Source organism: Triturus cristatus, chromosome 6, assembly GCF_964204655.1.
Source record: "Triturus cristatus chromosome 6, aTriCri1.1, whole genome shotgun sequence".
Classification (NCBI taxonomy): domain Eukaryota; kingdom Metazoa; phylum Chordata; class Amphibia; order Caudata; family Salamandridae; genus Triturus; species Triturus cristatus.
Window position 1 is genome coordinate 735,943,289 of NC_140589.1, and position 12,461 is coordinate 735,955,749.

Genomic DNA, 12,461 nt, shown 5'->3' on the forward strand with positions numbered 1-12,461 from the left:
AAACACGAGATTCCTTTCTGAATAAAAAAAAAACACAAGGGCATACATAGTTCCTCTTAAACTCCGATCTCACCGATGTGCCTAAAATGGTCATGGAAATGTTGACCTTTGACCTCTGTGCTCGTTCACCTGCTTCCCTGTTTTCCTTTCACTTCCCTACATTGGCTGCCTGCTCCCCGTCGGGTTATTACAGTTCATTGGCCCTAAGTCCCCGTAGCCAGACTGAAATGCCTCTCTGAAGCTCAGTCTGCTGCTCTTGCTGACTGAAGAAAATTACTGCGCATCCGTGCACGAGGCATGAAATAATGTGCATTCCACCGCCATTTAACAAGCAGGAAGTAGGAATAGGAGCTAAACCGGCATTTAAAGTGTTACTCTTCCCAGAATGACCGCTCGGCTACATGAAAAGCGCTTGAGGCGAATTCTCGTGCTAATCCCGGTGTGGGGGGAAACAGGAGTTACTCTATCTCTTCCCCAGTGACACTGGCATCCTCCATGTTTTTAAAATGTCAAATGACGAGAAACAGGACAGCATGAGGTCCCTCTAACCCGCACCGAACGGCTGAAAATCAGTCAAGGACAGCCAAGCAAATACCCATGGCATATGCACTTGAATCGACAGGGTGTATTTAAAAAACAAAACTATAAATATATATATAGATAAATATATAGATATACATATATTATATATATATCCAACAAAACAGGTAGCTCCGATGGAAGAGTCCAACAGGTAGGTGAATTGTTTCATTTCTTTATTGATAGCAGCTACAGCAGGCACCAGCAGAGAAACAGTCATCTAATTATATTCCAGCCAAGCCAGACGCGTTTCGGGAATCCATTCCCTTCCTCATTGGAATTATCCTGCTAACACCAGACAGCGTTTCGCACACGTGTTGTGTCCCAAAAACCTGCCCCAGTGGGCGGGGCCATTCCCATGGCCTTATGGTTCTGGTAGTGCCGAAAACAAATTCTCATGTGAGTCCGTCTAGTGAGCAGTTAAAAATGTCACTGTATATATACCCCAGTGGGTCGATGAAAAGTCCTGCTCGAATGCCTGCTGTGAGTCTAAGGTGTCATCATGAACACTACCTCCAGTTGTACAGATAACGCTGCTCTGGCGCAATCACGGGCACGCACACTCACCTAGGGCCTCTCCCGCCACTGGGCTCAGCCGCTAAATATTCAACAAAACAGGTAGACCCGATGGAAGAGTCCAACAGGTAAGTGAATTGTTTCATTTCTTTATTGATAGCAGCTACAGCAGGCACCAGCAGAGAAACAGTCATCTAATCATATTCCAGCCAAGCCAGACGCGTTTCGGGAATCCATTCCCTTCCTCATTGGCATTATCCTGCTAACACCAGACAGTGTTTTCGCACACGTTTTATGTCCCAGAAACCTGCCCCAGTGGGTGGGGCCATTCCCATGGCCTTATGGTTCGGGTAGTGCCGAAAAAAATGTTCTCAAGTGAGTCCGTCTAGTGACCGTTAAAAATGTCATATTCCAGCCAAGCCAGATGCGTTTCGGGAATCCATTCCCTTTCCACAAGACAGCGTATATATATATATATATATATATATATATAGACCGTATGTGTAAACCATTAAAGTTTGTAATATTGGGGTACTATACCCGGTTACTACGGCTAAATGTCTATAACTGTTATGTATATAATAACAAGTTGCCTGTAAATATCCTCTTGTAAATATGTAATTATTGCACTTTGCGAGATGAACTACGATTCCCACAATGCCACATTATGGCAGATATGGGATAAATAGTAGAAACTGAAGAGGGATCACTGACCGTGAACAAAGCCAGGAAGGCTGAAACGCGTTGGTCTGAGTGCTACTTTCAAAATAAATAAGCAATAATCAGAATCCCTGAGTGCCACGTTATTTGGTGGGGAAAAAAAAAAAATATATATATATATATATATATATATATATATATATATATCTTTTGTTCGTTTTCAATTAGTTACCAAACAATCAGCGAACATCTGAGGCTGGTTAAAATGTCCTAAAAAGAGGGGAGAGGTGCATTGTCAGATTAAGAATGTTTCTCTAGGTTTATTCAATCTTGTCAGCAGCAAAACTTCAAAAGGGGTACCGACCTAGAATGTTCACTCTGCCCGGGAAAATCAGGTGCAATATCCTGAGTCCCTTGGTAATTCCTCAGTTCTAAGTGTACACTCAGGTCATAACTCAGGATCTCAAGGTACTCACCAACTCTCTTTCCTAGAGTTTCTATCAGTAATACCTGGTCATTTTATAGCCCACTTGTAATGACGCCTAGGCTGAATTTGCAAAGAAATTCTCAGGACTGGTAACATTTGCAGTATATTTTGTAATCTAAATTTTCTTCCAAATGTATTCAGCAAAACACTATAATGCATGAGAGAATAGTTGAAAGATGCAACCTGAGAATTAAAAAATGCTCTAATGTAGGGGTTTTAATGTACACCCTCAATTAACCTGCTATCATGTTCACCAAAGTAGGCATGAGCTGGGCATGTATAATGTTGACTCATTCTCTTCCAGTGGACCAATTCTGCAGCCCACAGATGATGAGCTCTGTAGAATTATTGGCCCTGGAGATCTCCATTTCTCTGCAGTAGAGACTGGCAACCTTTTTACTTTACGAAAGCTCTTAAAGAGAAGGCATTTGCTGTAATGCCATTGGAACATGTCATTGTTACAGTATTTCCTGTTAGAGTGTGAAATAATTATGTTTACAGCCATACAAATGCAAAAATACAAATTGATGGACAGAATGCAGAACAATGTCATATATTCACCCCAGGCCTAAATCCATCGTTTTTTTGCTCACCATGCCATTCCAGTTTGAACCCAGCCATATGCAAATCAGTCTTGACACTGTGCCCAATGGGAACAGTCCAGCCCAAACTGCCAGGCCAGGTCTTCCCTGAACTGGAAACAAGCATCCTAGGACCGGTTTTGGTGTTTCACCCCTCATCAGCCAGGATAGCTTGACTCCAGTGGCATGGAGAGAACGGGAGCCACATCTGGGCATACCCGTCCCAGTCCCACTCGGAGTGACAAATGCAAAAAAAAGAATTGATGGACAGAATGCAGAACAATGTCATACAATCACCCCAGTACAGAGATCTGGGCCTAAATCCTTCGTTTTTTTTGCTCACCATGCCATTTAAGTTTGAACCCAGCCATATGCAAATCTTAACCCTGTGCCCAATCGGAACAGTCCAGCCCGAACTGCCAGGCCAGTTCCTCCCTGAACTGGAGACAAGCATCCTAGGGCCAGCTTCGGGGTTTCACCCCACATCAGCCAGGATAGCTTGACTCCAGTGGCATGGAGAGCACAGGACCCATGTCTGGGCATACCCTCCCCACTCGGGGTGACAAATGCAACAAGAAGAATTGATGGACAGAATGCAGAACAATGTCATACATTCACCCCAGTACAGATATCTGGGCCTAAATCCATCGTTTTTTTGCTCACCATGCCATTCCAGTTTGAACCCAGCCATATGCAAATCAGTCCTGACCCTGTGCCCAATGGGAACAGTCCAGACCGAACTGCCAGGCCAGGTCCTGGCTGAAGAGGGGTGTTACCCTGAAACCGGTCCCAGGATTCTTGTTTCCGGTTCAGGGAAGACCTGGCTTGGCAGTTCGGGCTGGACTGTTCCTATGGGGCACAGGGTCAAGACTGATTTGCATACAGCTGGGTACGAACTGAGGTGGCGAAGTGAGCTAAAGGACGATGATGGATTCAACCCAGATCTGTGACTGGGGGTGAGAATCTGAAAAGTTTCAGCGCTCCGTCCATCATCTCCTTGTGTTTGCTTTATTCGCCCTAAGTTGGCAGGGTATGCCAAGGCGTGGGTCCCTAGCTCACTTTGCCACTGGATTCAAGCTAGCCCAGCTGAAGAGGGGTGTTACCCCGAAACCAATCCCAGGATGCTTGTTTCCGGTTCAGGGAAGACTTGGCTTGGAAGTTCGGGCTGGACTGTTCCCATGGGGCACAGGGTCAAGACTGATTTGCATATAGCTGAGTCTGAATTGAGGTGGTGAAGTGAGCTAAAGAACGATGATGGATTCAACCCAGATCTGTGACTGGGGGTGAGTGTTTGAAAAGTTTCAGCGCTCATCCATCAACTCCTTGTGTTTTCTTTGTACAGCCATACAAAGCATTCCTTGGAGTAGGTATCTTTGCTACCCTGAGATAAATGTGAGATATAGTTAGGGAGAGTTTTATCAGATCGGCTAGCCAAAATATCAGGGTTTGCTGGAGCCTTATTGGACCCTCTTGCCTAAGCCAATATGCTGTTTATGTGTCACCTAATTGATTCCGATATAAGTTAGACAATTGACATGTAAATGAGTGGCAGGTACATTAACACATTTCTTCAAAGCCATTTCTCTCACAGAAAGCAGACACATAGATTAAATGTAGTTTTAAGCGTGCATAAGCAAATTCAATCAAAAGTTTTTTACATGGCCTACCAGACTTTGCAGGCCCAATGCAGTAAATTCCTTTAGAACACAATCACTCTTTATCATTCTATAGCGTTCTTTACTCAGCTTTTTCATCTGTTGTCTATGTCTTGTTTTCATGCCCAAGGATCTGTTCTGGTTCATAGACTGTGAAGCAATATCTGTCTTTTCTCAATTTTTATTCAGGTTTCAGTAGAAAACAAACAATGCATCAGTTTTCTTCACCCAGTTAACACCTACTCATTGTTATCGTTTTTCATTCGCTCTGCTTTTTCCTTACCTTTATTCCTAATGGGGCAATGCATACATACAAACATTCTAGTGGGGGCCAAGGGTATCATTTTTGTTGATAGGAAGCAACTTGTAATACTGTAAACTCCCCTCATGAATGTGTATTATTAGCCTTAGACAATCTTTTCTTACACATGTTTAGTGGTGCTACTAAAAAGATAAAGAGTCAAGTATTTGGTAACAGGGTTTTAGGGGTTAGGAGAATGTTAGTGATAGCAGAAACAAAGGTGTCCGCGACAGGAGTTGGGGCATTGTGCCCTCAAAATCATTTTACCTGGGGCAGCAGTTGACTTCAAGCTCTTTTTTGGCTGGTAGTGGTGTCCCCTGGAGCTTCCCAACTGCGGTCCGTATGATTTTCAGTAAAGATCCTCAAGAATCAGTAGGCAAAAAACACACCTAGACACAAAAAATAAGAAACCACACATTTTTGTAAAAAGATAAACAGCTGTTTGCGCATGAATTGTGACATACACTGATGTTGGGCGATGTTAAATCGAGACTAACAAATACAGTTCTCTAAGCAATGTATTAAGGAAGGAGCAGAATACCTTACCCACCACGCCTGGCATAGGTGACTCCATGCAACCGTAGACCTGCAACTGCGCACACACGCGCGCACCCACACTCACAAATGCACACACACACAATTGTTTTTCCATGTACACTGTTAGTTCACTGTAAGTGATGCTTGATATTTCCCATTGTTTTTTCATACAGCACACTGATACCTTCAAGTTAAGTAAATTTTATAAAAATGTAAATATAAATACATTAGTGGATAAGCATGTTGAGCATTGTCAAACAGCCTTCCTATTCCCTTTATAGAAGGAGCTGGGAAAACAAAAGTTTAAGAAAAAATAAACAGAGTGATGATATGATATGCTCTGCATGGCACGGTGATAACACAGGAGCGGCTGTTGTCAGGGAAAAGTGTCAGGGCAGGGTAGCACGGGCAGGGGGGTATGGGCGACACCAACAAGCACACGGAAAAAAAACGTACCTGCAGGCCGCTACATCGCCACTCTTCTGCTCCTCTGCAGTACAGGCTCCCAGACACCCCTATGGCCAATCCAGACATTGCACTCATGCTGCTGGTAGCATAAGAGAAGCGCCGGGATTGGCCTGAGAGCCCTGGATTTGCACTCTCACGGGGACTGGTAGCCTATGTCTGCGGTCTTCAACCCAGCAGCGCAGCTCGGGTTGGAGTCATCTCAGTGCGCATGGTGGTTTGGCCATCGTAAGACGGCCACCCAAACCCACATGTGCCCTGAGCAGCAGTGCCCACCACTCCTCTTGTGCCGTCATGACGATGGCCCCGCCCCCTAGACTTGGAGTCCAGTAAAATGATAATAAACCTGTGTTATTATCATTTTATTTTACAAGTTTTACACCTGTGCTGGTGGGGAGCAACGCTCCTCAGCAATAACTGAGGAGCGGCCGTTGTGATCACAATTTTAACTTTGCACTTAGTGCAGTGTTTATTTACACACACAATATGGCGTTTCAGGATTACACTAAAGGAGCTAAAGGAAGAAGACAGCATGGTGGATCTGTCTCCATTGCTAAAGCTGTCAAAAGGCTTCTTTCTGCAGCCACCATCAGAACCAGACACTAAAAGACCTGCCACCTCAAACAGGGCCATCCTGTGTCACACAATTTCAGGTACCTTCATACGGTCACCCAGTGAGGAGCCAAAATCACATGGTGGCAGAGAAAACATGCTGGAAACCACTACACAAAGTGGCTTTCCAGCTCATCTTTGGAAGCTCTGAGCAGCCGGTGTCCATTAAGTGGTGTGAAAACAGCGCAAACATTGGCAGCAGCATCATCAGTGAGCCTTTGTTTTTTGTTGTTTTTAGAGGCAGTGGGAGAGGCGGCGGCTTGGTGAGGGGCAGCATGCGCCTTAGGTAGCTCTTTGCATGAGGCCCCGCCCTCTCCCACACGCCTCCCCCTCTTCATACGGTGAAATACATTTATAAGATGTCAGGTCTGCCTTAATATGTTGTTCTGATTGGTTACCAATCCATTTAAAATGAAGAGCACTAAACATACATTTTGATTTAACTGCCTACTCTGGAAATAAACGAAAGGGACGCTGGATAGAGAGAAAGGGAAGCAGCGAATTTCTGACCTCAAGTCTCAGTGGCCGAACCACCATGATGTTCACTAGTCCAAATTAAACAGACTTTTTCATTCATTTTTTCCAACTCCGTCAAGGTTCCCACCCCTTTAAGTGAAAATGTTTTTCTCACAAAGCATAGTTACCACAAGCCAACGATTTCGCAACAAATAGTGTAATTACTTTGTTATGGCCTTGCTAGCTGTTCTGGTTATCATTAAAACACATTTATTTATAACTACTGCACATTAAAAAACACAAGCATGACATAAACCATACATGCAGATCCACTGAGTGTAATATGCTATTTATTAAACTTGCTGAGGGAAGGGAGGGGCATTATGACCCACTCGGGGTTTCCCCTCGCTTGAATCACGCCCTCGCAACCGTGGTACTAAACAGCATGCCGCACTCTCAACAATGGTAACAAACGGCATTGACATATATGTGCAAAGGAACAGTTGCGCTTATCTGGTTAAGGCTGATGGCTTACTTTATGAAAATGCTTTGCCCCAAAGACTGACATGCACCACACTTGGTGAACAACATTCTTAGGAGGGTATCTTACAGTGTGACAAATTTGGCAGACATCGGTGAAGTGGTTCAAGAGGGCTAAGGTGGTCCCAAAATCATTTATTACTCCTCAAAAAGGAATTTTCCATAGGAGAAATGTCTCCTTGCATAACCTTGAAACCTCTAAAGGCATGGCCACCAAATCTTATATCAAGGTAGTATTTCAGTCACTTGCTGACCTTTCTTGGTTTGGTGAAAATCCAAGCAGCTGCTTTGGAGACAAAGAAAAATATGACTGTTTAGTCCCTATGTCAGCGTATGAATATTTTTACAATTGTCTGCGGGCTCAGTGATCACAAATAGTGTGCATGCCCAAAATTCTGAGCAGGTACACTAGACCTTCAAGAGTGCTTTCCTCATAATGTTTGCAAACAATGGGAGGAAAACATGAAAACTGGGAAAAAAAAGGCAGAAAAAACAATGCTGACATATTCATAACTGGGTAGGTAAAGCCACCTACTCATCATTCGCTCCCCCCGTCCTGTTTGACTGGCGAGGAGGTGACAAAAAGAAGGACTATGCTTACAAGGGAAACGTCCTTTACAACGCAGGCATTGCATCTCAATGCCTTTACAACTCAACTTTTTCAAAGCAGGTGCCTTTACATTGCATGCCATTACAGCACGTCATTACAACGCATGCCATTACAACACATGCCATTACAACGCATGCCATCACAACGCATGCCATCACAATGCATTGTAAGGTTAGTAATGGAGAATTTTACGTTTTAGAGTGGGTATGGGTTTTGGGGTAGTTGGGAATAGTAATTTTTACCCCTATGCTATACTTTCCCTACTTTTGCACTCACTGGAGTGGGAATAGTAATGTTTACCCCTTTGCTATCCAACTCTTTCCCTACTGTTGCACTCACTGGAGTGGGAATAGTCATTTTTACCCCTACGCTATCCAACTCTTTCCCTACTGTTGCACTCACTGGAGTGGGAATAGTCATTTTTACCCCTACGCTATCCAACACTTTCCCTACTGTTGCACTCACTGGAGTGGGAATAGTCATTTTTACCCCTACGCTATCCAACACTTACCCTACTGTTGCAGAAAGAAGTATTATGCGGTGTAATGGTATGCGTTGTAATGGAATGAGTTGTAATGGTAGTTTAAAAAAATGCATTGTAATGGTATGTGTTGTAAAATCATGCGATGTAATGGTAGTTGCGTTGTAAAAACTGCGATGTAAAAGAATGCGTTGTAATTGTTTGCGTTGTAACGTCATATATTCTGCTTACAATCCCCATAGGCAGGTCAGGACCTGGAGGGCACATTACCCACTTCCCATTCACGCCTTGCTCAGTTGCAAAGGGAGCAAATTAACTCCATCCCTGGCCTTGCCGTAAGACCGGGGAGTAGGATGGTGGCCATGCCCTCTCGCCTTGCTCACAGGCACGAGGGCAATGCAAAATTAAATCAGGTGCCTTAGTGTGTGTCTTATCACCACTCTCCTGCACTGCTGAAGTGTGGGAAGAGTAAACCTTGATCCAGAGCAAAGGCAAAAAAATTGCCCCTCACCCCAAAACACTGACTAAGGGCAGGAAGGAACCCTGCTACCACCACGCTCATCTAGCTCAAGGGGAAAGGCCCCTCATCTGTCTGTCACTGCTTTAGTGCGGGACTGTATTTCCAACCCTCCCACCTTGCTCAAGTGTGAGCTGGGAAATTTGCCTCACCCTTTTGTCTTGCCCAAGGGTAAGCAAGACATTACGAACAAGCATTTGCAATGCAATAGGTCTCGCATTTACGAGAGTTTGAGCTATTGGCATTGTAAATGACAATGCCAATAGCTTAAACTCTTGCAAAAGCTTGCTTGTTTGCAATTTTCAGAAAGCGCCCCAAGCCGCACTTTCACGTTAATGTCGGCCACATCCCTTTCTTTAGATGAGCCGCATCTACAGAAAGGGGCACCGCCGCCATTAAAGTGAAAGCACCGCATCTGGCGCTTTTAAAATAAAAAGCATCTGTTTGTCAAGTTGACAAATGTTTTTTTTTTGTAAAAGTGCCCGATGCCGCAGTTTATCTTTAATAGGTTCTGCGCACCTTTCTTTAGACGCGGCATGTCTAAAGACAGGAGTGAGGCTGACATTAAAGTGAAAGCGCCATATGGGGCGCTTTAACAAACAAATATTTGCAATGCAATAGATCTTACATTTGTGAGAGTTTAAGCTATTGTCATTTATAATGCCAATAGCTCAAAATATGAGACCTATTTCATTGCAAAGAAAAAGCCACGATTTTCCCGGGCTGCTTTGAAAGTCAAAGTGTGCACGGCCGCTTAATGTTGCAGGAAAGCACGTCGTGCCTGCAGTACCAGAAACTTATTAAAGAAAATAGTGATAACAGACAAAAAAAAACATATCGTGTAACAACAGAAGTAAAAGGGCCAGTCCTCAGGGGAGGTTACAAATGAAGACAAGGGGGTGCTAAGGAGGGACTACCAAGCCTATTAATGAATCAGAAGCCAGCATTTACGAAGGGAAAGACACAAGCCAATGAGAAATATGGGCGGAGAGTGGGCGCGACTTCAAGTTTATACTCGAATACAGCATGCCTCGCAGAGCAGCGCATGTGCTAAAAAACGAGGAGGGCCAAGGAGGAACACATCACCTGCCACTTTCTCCTGCGTAACCGGAGGCCCACTGCTCTGAGGTGCGCTACATTCTGCAGGCTACAGATGAGTAGGTCACCTGCATGCCCCCACCTGACCTGTTCCTCAAGCATGAAAAGGGCACAAAGTTGGGTGATAGCTCAAGCCAATCTTATAATTTTTTAAGTCCCCCTCAGCCTTGGGCAGGATTAGAAGGCTGGCAATAATAGCCCACCTGTGGCAAAGCACAGGTAGAATTTAATGCATAACCCTCCACACTGGATCAAGGTCGGGTGGTTAAATACCTGCGGTGTCCCTCTGGGGGATTTAATATAAACCCTCCCCCACTCGCCTTGCTTTTTTTTTAAATCTTTCCCCATGTGCGTGAACTTCAGGAGGGATTTAAAAAGTTTGTAAGATAGGGTCGGGTATTTAATAAAATTCCCCATCTGGTGTGAGCAGCAGGGATACAGAGTGGTTGCAGTGGACTAGTGGCACATAGAGGAGGACGGGGAGAACATTAGTGCACTACAGGGGATACTGCAGACGACAAATATCAAAAGAATGATTAAATATAAACATATTTTAATTGGAATTCATATGTTGTAGCCAAATTATTCCTATCTCATATTCACTTTGTGCATTTTCTGTTTGAAAATTGAGATAAGAAATTCTTTGACCGTTCAGCTCCATTAAAATACGCAGTGGCGTGCTTGTTGCTACTGATCAGTTCTAAACGAATACATGCGGCCAACAGGTGTTTCGTGGTTTACAACTGCTTCTTCAGGGCTCAAAGCTTGAGTCCAGTGTGCCATAGGAAAGTGTGTGGTTGCATATATGCCCTTAAATTCAGCTCTGTTTCTAATATTACATTATCATTATCTGTTTTAACATTTTCAAATATCCAAAGGTTTCATTGTATACTTCATCTTGAGTGAGCAAATTATTGTACCGCCTCTATAAGAACTCATATGCTTAAAGTGCTTCTATGAAGCAAGGCGTGCATGCGGAGAAGGATTCCTGATAGCTTAGTGAGCAGCTCATTCAAGATGAAGTATGTGGATCTAAACAATTTGCCACCAACCTATACCCATGCACATCCATTATATTCCAAGAGACCTAACTTTATACATTCAGACAGACAAAATAGTAGATTTACAACAACCATAATACACGTACCCTATCATACACCAACTCAACAACTATAATCCACCCAAACAGCCACCGTTTACCAATGCTTTATAGCATGACTGCAAAAACGTACCCAGGCAATCACACCTTCATATGCCCACACAGCCACACACACACACACACACACACACACACAACCACACACACGCACACACACACACACATATGTGTGTGTGGGAAGGGGGAGTATTATGTGGTGATGTTGGTTAGGCTTCACCATGCAATACTCTCAAAATTCCCCAAAGATGATCCTTGGATTCACAATAATAAATCCACAGCTCAGTCCTGGTAGAGTGGCAAAGAGCAGTCAGGCTTCACTAAAGGAACGTTTACTAGAGGAACGTGTTAAGCATTTCAGAGTACCAACATGGACGATAATTAATTGACACAACTTTAAAAAAATCCGACAACAATTGATAAAATTAAAGCAGATTTTTATATAAATGTAGACACCAAAGCAAAGTAGATCAGATAAACATAACCGGAGTTATGTATTTTAGAAGAAATATTAAATCAATGCAAAACAGAACTGCAAAACTTTATCACTGTGGGCAATGGTAAAAAGGCCCTAGTGACAGATGTCATTTGCAGGTTGAGTTGTGTGCAACCCAAGGAGGGTAAAGGTGATGCAGGTCCCAGGACCAAGCCAAAGCAGTCAGTTAGATTGTACATGGCTCGAAAGGCCCGTGTGCAGAGTTGTCCTGGCTGTCCTTGGTGCTGAAGCGGGAGCCGCGGGAGAACTGTTTTTACTGCATACATGGTGCTGGTGGGGAACCGGGTGCAAAAAGTCAACAACCAAGTCACTGCTGACCTTAGATGAAGGTTTTGCTTAGTTCTCTTGAGGTGCAGCGTTGAGTAAAGGTGGTGGTTGCCGGACTTTCGACCAACAAGCCTTGGCAGCGGTAAGGTCTGCAGAAGGTTATATCAACATCCTGAGGTCCAAGGGAAAAAGGTAGCTATCAGAAACTTACTGCAGGTCCGGACTATGTTTACCACAATGCAATGGACCATCCTTTTGGGTGCTCCCTTGGAGGGCCTGATGGCCAGCTATTCTTTGCTTCTGGTACATTGTTTTAAGCTGTGGTGTGCAGCGGACCAGTGCCAATAGTCCAGGGGAGTCTGGAGTGCCTCTCAAAGAGGTCCCTCTGTCTGGGGAACTGAGCTTTGGTCTAGGACGAGTTGCTGTCATGCAGTTCCAGAAAGGTTC

The 12,461-nt window shown here is 44.1% G+C and overlaps 1 protein-coding gene across 2 annotated transcripts in view; it reads right to left on the reverse strand.

The window, feature by feature from the left end:
* PKIB (cAMP-dependent protein kinase inhibitor beta) overlaps positions 1–12,461 on the reverse strand; it is a 521,954-nt gene that overhangs the window by 307,575 nt on the left and 201,918 nt on the right. For both annotated transcript variants that reach the window (XM_085611265.1, XM_085611267.1), the window contains exon 2: positions 5,047–5,168. The gene's annotated coding sequence lies outside the window, so the exon portion shown is untranslated. The remainder of the gene's footprint in view (positions 1–5,046; positions 5,169–12,461) is intronic.